Source organism: Balaenoptera acutorostrata, chromosome 15 (genome assembly GCF_949987535.1).
Source record: "Balaenoptera acutorostrata chromosome 15, mBalAcu1.1, whole genome shotgun sequence".
Taxonomy (NCBI): Eukaryota; Metazoa; Chordata; class Mammalia; order Artiodactyla; family Balaenopteridae; genus Balaenoptera; species Balaenoptera acutorostrata.
This window is the reverse complement of record NC_080078.1, coordinates 46,483,790-46,497,154: the sequence shown is the minus strand read 5'-3', so window position 1 is coordinate 46,497,154 and position 13,365 is coordinate 46,483,790. Positions and strand designations below refer to the sequence as shown.

At 43.6% G+C, this 13,365-nt stretch overlaps 1 protein-coding gene across 3 annotated transcripts in view; it reads right to left on the bottom strand.

The window, feature by feature from the left end:
- The window catches only part of KIF16B (kinesin family member 16B), a 254,851-nt gene that overhangs the window by 10,852 nt on the left and 230,634 nt on the right, over nt 1-13,365 (bottom strand). The window lies entirely within an intron of this gene.

The window sequence follows — 13,365 nt, the reverse complement described above, 5'->3', positions numbered from 1 at the left end:
ATACTCAGTCTGGTTCACATATTCTAATAAAATCCAGCAAGCTTTAAAAATTTTATAAGGGATGTGCATTTCAAGTCCATGTAATATTCAATTTTTACAGGTTGACGTTCTTGCTCGGGGTATTAAGCGGCATCAACGATCCTGATGACCCAGCCTGGCCAACCAGCAAGGTCAGGGTGAAACCCCACAAACAAACAGGCCACATCAGAAAGCCCAAGGCCTGCCTGGACTAAGAAGCTGGTTAAGCTTTCCTCCAGAGCACAAGTCACTAGCAGTCCCATCTTTCCGTCTCACAGAGGAGGACAGAGGAGTTCAGTGTATGGTGTACCTGTGAGCTGGAAGTGACACCACTTGTCAGCTGTGAGGGGGGTAGGAGGCAAAGAGCTTCCAGACCGGCTCACAGACCCCGCTGTCGACTTTGTTCGGTTAAAGCAAAATATGGGAGGACGCTGGGAGGAACCCAGTCCCCAGGGCTCACTCTGGTTCTTTGACTTTTGCTTACTGGATCTTTGTAAGAGATTGGCTAAACACAGATGCAGAGCAACTCAACACCCGGAGGGGAGGTTGGAAGAGAGCCCTGGAGACACACCTCGGCCGTTGAGACCACATGGCTGCTGAAGTCCAACTCTGCTCCGCAAGCCAGCTCCTTGGGCACTCAGTCATTCTGCAGCCACCACGCTGGGTGCGGGGACCTTACAGCACAGGGACAGAAAGTCCCCGAATGCCTCTGCACCTCTGCTTCCTCATCGGACGATCTTTTAAGGATCAGGATATTAAAAGAGCTACTGTCTGTCAAGTGCTTTGGGCAGGGCCCAATTCACAGTGAGTATTTATTAAGTCATCGACACTATTATCTATACAGCTTTGTCCTCTGGGAGTTCGTGGGCAAATATGTTAATTTTCTCCTCTTTTGGATGTTTAGAAACACATGGGCTTAAAGCATGAAGTATTGAACTTTAATGTTTTCCCCTTTAAAGGAAAGTAGAGGACAGCAAGAATCTGGAATGTTTTTTTCCAAAGTCACCTCATAGCAGATACTGGCAGACCCTTTATTTCAAGAGTTACTTTAAAGGAAGGAAGATTTAACATGTTTTTCAAAATGGAGAATTAAAAATAAAATATTATAGTATTAAAAATAAAATTAATTAAAAATTTAATATAATATTAAAAATAAAAAATCTAACTATAGCAGGTAAATTAACTATCCTCTGAAAGATCTTTTTTTTTTTTTTTTAAGTAAATGCTTTACTGGGAATTTCAATTTTATAATTTAACATAAAAAATGACCTTATTTATCCCATAAATGGTTAGAAATAGCAATGATGTTTATTCATTTATGTGTAAGAATTTACTTTTTTTAAAAAAATAAAGGTGTTCAAATAGCCCCTTGGAAACCTCTTGTCTACGGGTTACAGAGAGAATTCAGCTTAAGCCTTGATGAAGGCTAAACTTCTGTCTGATTATATGATTCACTGCTTTTTACTGTAAGCACAAAGCAAATCTGCAACACAAGTTCCTTAGCACTAATTTCAAAAATTAATCCTTTAAATATAGGAACATAAGAGGAAACTATTTCTAAGAGAATTATTCCCCTTTCCATTTAAAATGTTATTAAATAAATGGTAAAGTTTAGTTCTAGTGTAGTTTCAAATCCACTAGTCTTCTTTAAAAAAACAAAAAGCATGACTCACCATTCATAAATCAGGATTCAGAGATTGAAGATACTCTGAAAATATGTGAAACCAAAAAGCTACAAATCATAGATAAAAATCTATACATTTCCCTTGTTGTAGATTCCGAGTATAAAAGATCTTCACCAGGAGTAGATTCTATGTCAAAAAAAATCGCTTTCCCTGCTCATCCACAAGAAGCAACTCCTTAGCCTTTAAAGTTTTATCATGAGATTGCATCAATTCAGTCACATGAAAGATCATTTTAAGATACATTTTGGATACTGAAATTCTGTAAAGTGCCATCTGGGGGGGAAAACAAAAACAAAAACAGAAACAGAAACAAACCAAAAACCCTATTCTTTTCTTTGTTTCTAAGTTCATGATTCCTCCCGGGCACTGTATAAACCTTCAAAGAAGTTCCTGACATTTGGAGCGAGAAGGACAGCTCCCAGTGACCAACATGACTGACAGACTTTCAAATGAGAATCTTGCTGTGTGGAACCTCCTGGCTACAATGCACTTAAAGAACCAGGTCCTAAAACACTTGAGAATCAAGAAGCGGTTGCACATGAATTACTGGCATCCCAAAGTCTCCCTTCTAGTGGAACCCAGGAGCCGGATGCAGGGTGATGCTTCGGGAACCTGGAATGACGATCTCGTCCCTTTCCACCGGCCATGCCTGTGGGTGAGCAAAACGATCCTTCCCTTTCGAGTCTGACCTAAGGTCATCTGTGTATCGATGGCAAGTGCTCCTTGGCTGGCCTTGAACTAGGCCATCACTGAGTAACACTGAGACCCTGAATTCAGGGTAAGAGGGGAAGCTCTGAGACTCTGGGGGGGAAGACCCACTGCCCCTTTTTTGTTCTCTGGACCAGGGGCTCCTAATGATCCCTGTGGGACTATCTGCCTGGCACGTTATCCTCCTGCCTCGGGAGTTACTCCTCAGGGTCCACACGGTCCTACGCCCCGGGGAGAGCTGCGGTCACGCCCCAGGTGTGAAGAGGACCGTGGCCCCGAGTGGTGGGCCTGTGACCCTGCCCCACAGAGAGGATTAGCTGGGGATTTGGATTATCTGCACCAATGATCCCCTTCACAGGGGACAATGGCTGAGGCTGGACTAGGTCAGGGAAGGTGGAGGATGGGAGAAAAGCCAGATCAAACCTTCTCTAAATGTAACACCTCTAATTTTCAAAAGGGATAGATCTGTATTTTATATAGGGAAATGAAAATAAATTCCTTTACCAAGCAGATATTATCTACAGAATTAAGCATCTAAGTTAAAAAATACAGACACTGAATCCGTGTACTTCCTGAAAGACACTCTCCATTAGATGACTGACACAAAGATGGCCATTAGGTAATGAGATCTTGACAAAGGCGTGAGTTTTCTTTCCTTAGGACCTTAGCTTGTAGCAAAATGTCATGGGTTTACAGTATCTTCTTTCTCTCAAACAAGGGATATTTACTTATTTACTACACAGAACGACGTCCATCAAATCAACTTATAATTCAAAGCCAAACTTTGGAAACGTTTAAAACTGTCCTGGACAGCTCTTAAAATCTGAGAAGCTGCTGCAGAAGAGAAGTGACGGATGCTCAACCAGGAGGATGAGGACATGTGCTCTTCTGGACACTCATGTCTGGCTGTGTGAAACGCCAAATGAACCCCAAGAGTTTGTAAGCATCAGTCTTTCAGTCGTCAAAACCTGTAACATCCATGACTGTTTTCAACTGCAGGGCTGGGCAAGAAGTGCAGTAAAAGTTTAAAAGTACTGACAAAATGTGGGTGGAAAGATCTTACGGATCAAAAAGAAATCTCACCAGCGAGGGGATCCTGGAGAAAGCGATGGGGTCATTTAATCGAAGAATTGGTGGGCTCATGTGACATCTGCAGATTCTGCCACAAGAAAACTGCCTTTCCAAGTAAGGAAGGTCAGTTTATAGGGACTGCGCTATTACCTGAATTATAGCCAGATTCTTGCAAATGAGAAACTTCAAATAAATGCAATTTTTGTGAACTGGAAGATAGCACTATAAATGGGAAAGGAAAGGGGAATCGCAACAACATATACCAAGAAGCATAAATACCCCAGACTCTGGAGATGGTGGGAGCAGACAGGGCCCCTCGCTGCCCACAGCACTCACTGCAGAGCCTCAAGTACGAGCCTTATGACCCACCGGCTTCCGCTGCCAGCTGGTTAAAAAAATCCATTGAGAAAAAGGCGATGGCTTCATTTACTGCCATTTTCATCTTTGATTAGCAATTTTTTTTTCTTCCTGATTTCAATGACGGTTTCTTAATTTTACTTATAAATAATATGAGACAGGTGATCTCAATTAGAAAACAGACTAGAGAAAGTTTTTTTTTTTTTTTCTGGTTGCCTGGAATGACTATTAGATATGTAAATGTAAACACATTGCAGTGAACTGCTGGGAATAAAAATAAGGCTATCTAAAAATGGATGGGAGTTTTACAAGGGCAAACAATAAAGATAAAAAGTCGTATGGAATTCGAACAAACTGATGTTCTTCTCCACTTGTTCCCCCCAAATATTGTCTCAAATGGCTGCTTTATTACCACTATGAAATGTATGTGGCGTGTACAGAAAAGGATTGCCAAGGGGAAAAAATAACTGGCGGAATTCAGAAATAAAGATGCAGTTTACGAAGGCAACAAAGGAGGGTGTGGAGGTTGGCTGGCACAGGCCACGATGAGCACCTTTCATCTAAGAAAAGCACGACTTACCTGGAAGACAAATCTGAACGAACGGAGTGAAGGGAACTGAAGCATCTTCGGGAAAGCCTAATGCCAACTGGGAGGGGCTTTATAGGAGAGAAAAGATAATTCCCCAATGTTGATATAAACAGTGAGCAGAAAACTTGGTGGAGACAGGACAGAGACAGCAGTTCTCAAACAAAAGCGCAGGAAGAATTCTGATCGTGTCTTTCGGGCTGCTGCAGCAAAGAAAATGTTTGAAGAGGAGCCACGCTGACCTCAATGGAAATAAACAAAATTGACTATTTCCGGAAGCAAGAAGCTAGGCCTTCAGCTTTATAGCAACACTAGAAGATACAAAAGTAACCAGCGGAATGTTAAAGCAAGGGAAGGCAGGGTGATGTGGGACACGTAGCACAACGCCTCTCAAACAATCTGCGGGGAAGGACTAGTTAAGGAGGGAGAAATGGAAAGCAGAGGAGAAGAAAGTAAGAGGGGGACCAGGCCAGGAGGCTCAGCACAGGCAAATGGGATTCCAGAAAGAAACGTAAAAACCTTAAAAGAGGAAATGATCACAGAAATCTCCCAGAGATGAAGGATGTGAGAGAGAGGGTCCATGCAGATAGAAGTCTGCAGAAAGCAGGGCTGATCACCAAAGCAGAAGAACCGTGAGCACTCTGAACGCTGGGGACAGAGGGAGGGAGACAGAATCATGTCGCATCCAAAGGATCAGGAATCGAAATGGCTTTGAACCACCTGACAGCAGCACTGGAGCAGAAAACAAAGAAGCAACCCCTCTGAACTACAGAACGAAATGGTTTCCAACTAATATATTCGATCCAGCCAGGGGGCGGGAGAAGAAAGACCTCATCAGACGTGTCTCTAGAAATGTACCTCCTACACGTCCTTTCTTATTTAGGAAACTACTAGGGATGTGCTCCATCAAAACGAGGGAGTAAGTCAAGAAAGAGGAAAACACGGAGCACAGGAAGCAGGGGAAACACCTGGAGAGACATCAAAGGAGGATGGAGAAGGGAGGTCAGGGTGGATGTGACCCAGGCGTACTCCAGCACATCCATAAGTGATTTAAAACGAAGTTTCAGAAACTATATACACACACACAAAAGAGCAATAGGTTCTCTCTCTCTCTCTCTCACACACACACACACACAGCAAATTGGTCAGGAAGGATATACACCCAACCCATAAGAGCAGTTTGAGATCCTCTGAAAGCAGAGACTGGGGTCACTTATTTGGGGGTGATCTCGGACACAGAAGCAAAGGGGTGGGAAAGCAAGAGAGAGAGAAAACAAGAAAAGCCAACGCAGGGGGGTGCTGCCGAGCAGGTCACCACTGTGCACGACTGGGCCAGTCCTGCTGGGGACTCTGAGAAACATGGAGACTGTGCTTCGCATCGTCCCTGGAAAGGAGGGGAGGCCGGCAGGTTCACCAACAGACTTGCAACCCTCCCTGCGTTCCCTCCAGAGCCTCACCTCCCTCTGGCCCCAGACTGGCGTTGGCTTTGGAGGAGGCCGATGGGGAAGAGCTGAGAGACCCCAGGGGATGCCGCCAGCACAGGCTGGAACTGCCAGGCCGCGACCAGTGTCACAGTGGGTCAGGGGCCCGGGAACAGCACACGGCATGTATCAGCTGTGGGACGGGCCTGGGGCTGGCGGTGATGGAGGGGACCCTGGCCGTGGCTGTAAGGAGGGGGCCCAGCTCAGCGGCCCAGGCTACCCACGCTGGGAGCCAGGGATGCGGAGTCGGTCTCTGCTCTCGGCTCAGCTGCTTTTCCTCCCAAGCGCTCTCACCGTGTCTTTAGCGTATGGCTTTCTGATGAGGACTTTTTGATTACGCAGCAAGCTTACTCATTATTTTCCTAAGGCTCAACAGACATTTTTAAAGGACTTAAAATACAAGTTTTATTGCAACCTTAGGAGGTAACTCAGGCGAATGTGGCTCACGCACTGGGCCTAAGTGAATCTACCATCAAATGACTGCAAAGCACTCAGAAGACAGAGAGGCGCCCATGAGCTCCCCACCCCACCACGGTCTCAGCTGACACCCACCAAGCGGGACTGTGGCATCTCGGCAGGAGAAGCCAGGACGGCTGCCAGGGCAGAGCCCTGGGCCTGGGCTGCTCTGCAGTCACTTCCAGGAGCTCCTGTGCTTTATGTTTTTACAAGAGTGGATTCTTATTTTATTCTCTTACATAACTCTATCTATAGAATTCTATCTATACACAATATTGAATTATATCTAAAACTGACATCTCTACACACTTATTACTTATACAGTTATAACCTATGTTTATAATCACCTATATAACTATACTTATAACTGCCTATAATTATATCCACATAATATAATCTATAGTTAAATCTATATATCTTATCAGATCATGCTTTACCCTATTTGTAATGAATAATTTATCATTGCATGTCTCCTCCTCAGGTGACGACTAACAAGATTGTGATGCATCTACAACAACACAATCAGGGGCCCTAAAGGACAATTTGGTTCCCAGGAAGGGTCTAGAACCTCACGGGGACACCCCTTTATCTACACCCAGGACAATGTGTGCTCTGGGGGAAAAGAGAAAGTAGCAGCTTCTGGCAGCAACGAGCACGTCTAACTGAACAAACACGAACACTGTTAGAAATTAATGATACAAACATGACACTATCATATACATGACTCAAAAGAGTCACTAATTCCAAAACAATTTTAGTAACTTGGCGTCACCGGAAGGAGGCAGGTGTTCCTCCCACCATCCATCACGGCTGTTCCTTCCCTCCACTTTTAGCTGTGTTTCCATCTGACACTCCCCCTGGGGCCCAGGAGCTAATTAAGTGCTTCGGTTTAGAAGACCCTTCCTCCCCATGCCTGCTGTGCCGCAGCATGAATGTGAGACGGAAGGGGCGGCAGAGGGAGAAAAGATGAAACAGCATCTCGTGACGCAGGGTAAACAGTGAGGTCAGCAGGAACTTGGAGCTCACACTTGTGTCTGAGCAAGGCGGGCCAAGCTACCTCCAGGTACGGGCGACAGAGGAGGGAGTCCAGGCCACCTGCCCCATGCATCCACGCCACTCGTGATGCCTGCTTCTGTTTCAGAGGCAGGGAGACATTTAATAAAAAAAAACAAATAGCGATGCCTCACTGTATCTAGGAGGAGATCAGGAACAATCCTCCAGCTGTGGTTGAACTCTGCAATATTCAAGCTTCGTTTCATTTTGCTTTTAAAGGTAACCCCAGGAAATGAAAAATGTTCTGTACTGAACTCCACAGCGGAGCACGCCCAGCTCTTAAGCTTGCCGTATTGAGCTGCAATGCGTTCCTTTCATCTGACGCTGTTTCCATAAGGAGGAAAGAGCTGGAGAATCTCTGTTGTATTTGTCAAGCCCCCAAACACCTTGTAAGTGAACATGGGCGCCAGGAAGATGACAGATGTTACTGATCTAATGGGGACTGCACATGAGGTGGTACTGTAATTGGGACTGATATTAGAATATCAAAAGCCTCAAAAATGGAAAAATTACCACCGCAGCTGTATCTGAGGTGAACGGAAATGGCTTCTGTCGTGGTCAGTTTTATGTGTCGACTGGGCTGGGCCATGAAGTGCCCAGATATTTGGTCAAACGTCATTCTGGTGTGTCTGTAAGGCTGTTTCTGGAGGAGATTAACATTTGAGTCAACAGACTGAGTGGCGCACGCTGTCCTCCCTCACGTGGGTGGGCCTCATCCACTCGGCTGAGCAAAAAGGCAGATGCTCTCCGAGTAAAAGGAACTCCGGCCTGACTGCGCTGAGCTGGGACAGCAGTCCTTCCTGTCTTTGGGTTTAAATGGAAACGTCAACTTGCAGAACGGAACTCACGTCACCGGCTCTCCTGGTTCTCAGGCCTTTGGGCTCGGACTGGACCCACACCACTGGTCTCCCTGATCTCCGCCTGCCGACTACACATCTTGGGACTTCTCAGCCTCCGTAACTGCACGAGCCAATTCCTTATAACAAATCTCTTCCCACGTACACATCCTGTTGGTTCTGTTTCTCTGGAGAATCCTGACTAATACAGCTTCCAAACCCTAAGTTAGTGAAGTGGTTAAAAAAAAAAAAAAAAAAAAAAAAGCACTATTCCAGTACCATGAGTTGTGTGTAGAAATGCAGAATTCACAGATGTATTTAATACTAAACCTCACCGTCTTGTTAAGATTAATGTTGAGGGTCTTGGGCCTATATGCTCATTTCATCACTGCCCTCAGCTCTCATTCAACTGAGTGGCAAGTCATGCTGACTCTAGCTCCTGTGTATCTCTCTAATCCTTCCACTTTTCTCCACCCAAACTGCCATCACATCCTTCTTCAGGCCGCAGTCATGTCTTATCTGGAGACAGTAATAGCCTGGCCATTGCTCCTCCTGCCTCCGCCTCCCCTGCTCCCGCCATTCTCTCCCCGGTAGTGAAATCTCATCCCTCCACTCCTCTGCTCAAAGCACTCCATGGGCCCCTCCCTGTCCTGTGGTTCAGGTCCAAAGTCATGAAGACGGCTTTAGGGTCTGGCTTTTCCTTCCCTGTCTACGCCCACACCAGTCTCATCTTTCCCCAGCAGATTCCTGGATCCCACCCTAGTCTTGCTGAATCAGAATATACTAGAACAAGGTCTGAGAATTTGTATTTTTCAAAAAGCTCCTCGAGATAATTTCAAAGATCAGCCAGACAGGCTTGGGAACCACTGTTTTGGGAGTCACGTCCTCTGATAACCACGGAGGTGGCACGTGACTTATCTGCGTAGTTCCATGATGAGTCATCTCTGCTCCGACAGGATCGTGAGCTCCTTGAAGACAGGAAGCATCTGAGTGACACAGGCTGGACAGGCTCAATCCGGCACGGGAAGTGGTCCTGAGCGTGGGCAGTGACTGCCAGAGTCACTGGACTGCTTTAATACAGACAGCAAAGACCATCAGAGGGAGACCACCAGACACCACGTGCTTCCTCTGAGATGCGAGGGGACAACAGCACTGCCTCTACTGTGTTCCTGCCCCAGAAAATCAGCCCTGAACTCAATCAAGCCACTCGATCTAACGACTCGTTTTCAGAAAACGCAGGATTAGAGGCGCACGGTGAACAGCACCATGGGATGCAATTAGCAAAACCTCAAATGTGAGAATTCACTGGATAAATGACATGGTTTCATCAACAAACAGATGGTGAGAAAAAAAGAGGGAAGGGAAACCTATAGATTATAAGACACTTTAGAGACACACCAACCAATACTATGTGTGGATATAAAGTGGGTCTTGATTCAAGTACATCTATTAAAAAGAAATGAGAAAATTGGTGTGGCCTGAACACTGACCGGGTATTTGTTTATATAAGAGATTAGTTAACTTCCGGTGTGTGTGTGTGTGTGTGTGTGTGTGATGACAACGGCACTGTGGTTATGTTTAAAAAAAAATCCAACAATAAAGGGTGACCATATGTCGGTGGGAATGTAAACTGGTACAGCTACTATGGAGAACAGTATGGAGGTTCCTTAAAAAACTAAAAATAGAGCTACCATATGACCCAGCAATCCCACTCCCAGGCATATATCTGGAGAAAACCATAATTCGAAAGGATGCATGCACCCCAATGTTCACTGCAGCACTATTTACAATAGCCAGGACATGGAAGCAACCTAAATGTCCATCAACAGAGGAATGGATAAAGAAGGTGTGGTACGTATATACAATGGAATATTACTCAGCCATAGAAAGGAATGAAATAATGCCATCTGCAACATGGATGGACCTAGAGATTGTCATACAGAGTGAAGTAAGTCGGAAAGAGAAAGACAGACATTATATAATATCGCTTATGTGCGGAATCTAGAAAAATGGTACAGATGAACTTGCAAAGAAGAAACAGAGTCACAGATGTAGAAAACAAACTTATGGTTACCAAGGGGGGAAAGCGGGGCAGTGGGATGAATTGGGAGATTGGGATTGACATATACACATGACTATATATAAAATAGACAACTAACGAGAACCTACTGTATAGCACAGGAAACTCTACTCAATGCTCTGTGGTGACCTAAATGGGAAGGAAATCTGAAAAAGAGTGGATATATGTATATAACTGATTCATTTTGCTGTACAGCAGTAACTAACACAACATTGTAAAACAACTATACTCCAAAAAAAATTAATTAAAAAAAATTAAAAATAGAGCCTTGCTTTTTAAGAGATACATCCTAAAATATTTATGGATAAAATATGATATCTGGCATTTGTTTAAAAATAATCCTGTGAGTGAGTGTGTGTGTGTGTGTGTGTGTGTGTGTCCAGTGACTAGAGGTAGAAATGAAACAAAACTGGTCACATGCTGACAATGATTAAGCTGGGTGATGTGAGAGGGTACACTGGGTTTATTACATTATTCTTTCTGGTTTTGTAATATACACTGTCATAAAAAATAAAGTTTAAAAAATGTATAAGTCATTAATTTCTATATCATGATATCTCAAAGTTCCTTTAATGCACTGAAAGCTGGAGATGGTTGTATAACCCTCTGCAGAGCAGAAATTTGCTAATATAATAGGATTGCATTCTTTGATTCTAAGAATTCTTTGAAACACCTGCTGTTAACAAACCCGACACTCTTAAGTAAAGGCAATTTCTCTTTTGAGCCAGAATGGGTTGTAAAGGATTGCCAAAGAAGATCCCTCTGCACAAAGGAGAACTGGGGCCATGTCCTGAAATGAAGGTGTTCTTCTCTTTTCCACAGAAATTCTAACCTTATTTTGATGCTAAAATAATATACTCAAGTCCTTCGGCTTCTTCACACTAACTCGACAGAAGATCATCTCAACTTTTCTGTCTGACAGAATGAAGGGGAATTTGGTTTTAGTACAGTAGAAAGTGGTAGAAAGTACAGAGAGAAAGGGGCGGAGGAAGAGGCAACCCATATTGAGATTTCATAAGTGACCCTTGAAGAAAAAAATCTTTACAAATCATACCGACGGTGTAATTAAAGGTAGCAACAGGTCACTTAGAATATCCTAAGTGATACTACAAGATAGATGAACATGAAGGTCCTCCGAACCAAGCATCAGTGTGGAAAAGTCTTTGTGGCAATACATGAAAATTATAGGGGAAGAGGATCTTTACAACTGTTTGTCAATTACATCAGTATTCCACCTGGCCTCTCACCTATTTTATGGTTATGTGTGATTACAAGAGATTTCCTTCCTGGTTTCCATGTTCAAATGTTTTAATTTACAAAGGTGGTCTGCTGGGTGGGTACCTCATTAATTTGCATACTCTGAAAATCACTGATTCATAGAGACAGACATCTACCTTGAGTTTGGAAAGAACAAGTGAATAAAAATGGTGCTTGGTAAAGATAGATAAAATGGTGACTTCCAAATTTCAGAGTAATGAGTGAGTCACTCTTAATGAAATATACATTATTATATGCTCAACAGTGGAGAAAATACATATGAAAAATATAATTTGTTTTGATGATGATTACCTTCCTTTTAATAATAATTAAACCTCATACTCTTAAGAAAAATGTATACTAGTGCCAAATCGACTCACCCATCCACCCATCCATCCATCTTTCTTCCCTCCTTTGTTTAGCAAAGCAATTAAGGGACAATAGAAAAATAAGAGGATGGAGGGAGGACAGAAGTGAAAGAAAAATGAAGATAGAAAAGGAGGAAATGAAGGAGATTATAAATGCATGATGACTGCATTTATAAAAAATTTATAAGATTCTTAAATAAACTTTATTTTCAAGAGCAGTTACAGGCTGACAGAAAAATGGAGAGGAGGGTAGAGAGATTTCTCATACCCACCCTTATCCTCACATGCACACAGTCACTATTAAATTCCCACACCAGAAGGTTCCATTTGTTATAATCAGTAACCTACACAGACATCATTATCACCCAAAGTCCGCAGTTCACATTAGGGTTCACTCTTGCTCATTCTATGGGCTCTGACAAATGTGTAATGACATGTACCCACCATGACAATATCATACAGAGAAGTTTCATTGCCCTAAAAATCCTCTGTGCTCCACCAACTCATTCCTCCCCACCACTAACCCCTGATTCTTTTACTGTGTCCATAGTTTTGGCTTTTCCGGAATGTCACATAGTTGGAATCATACAGTATGTAGTCTTTTCAGATTGGCTTTTTTCACTGAGTTTTATGTATTTAAGTTTCCTCCATTTCTTTTCATGTCTTGATAGCTCATTTCTTTTTAATGTTGAGTAGTATTTCACTGTCTGGATGTACCACAGTTTATTTATCTAGTCACCTACTGAAGGACATCTTGATTGCTTCCAAGTTTTAGCAATTATGGATAAAGCTGCTATAAACATTCATGTGTAGGTTTTTGTGTGAACATATGTTTTCAACTCATTCGAGTAAATAGCAAGGAGTGCAACTGCCAAATTGTATGGTAAGAGCATGTTTAGTTTTATAAGAAACTTCCAAACTGTCTTCCAAAGTGGCTGTATCATTATGCGTTCCCACCACCAGTGAAGGAGCGCTTCCATTGCTCCACACTGTCACCAGCACCTGATGTCCATGGTGTTTTGGATTTTGGCCATTCTAACAGGTGTACAGAGATATCTTATTGTTATTTTTTTTTTTTTTTTAATTTATTTATTTATTTATTTAATTTTTTTGGCTGTGTTGGGTCTTCGTTTCTATGCGAGGGCTTTCTCTAGTTGTGGCAAGCGGGGGCCACTCTTCATCGCGGTGCGCTGGCCTCTCACCGCCGCGGCCTCTACTGCTGTGGGGCACAGGCTCCAGACGCGCAGGCTCAGTAGTTGTGGCTCACGGGCCCAGCCGCTCCGCGGCATGTGGGATCCTCCCAGACCAGGGCTCGAACCCGTGTCCCCTGCATTGGCAGGCAGATTCTCAACCACTGCGCCACCAGGGAAGCCCTCTTATTGTTATTTTAATTTGCAATTCCCAATTGA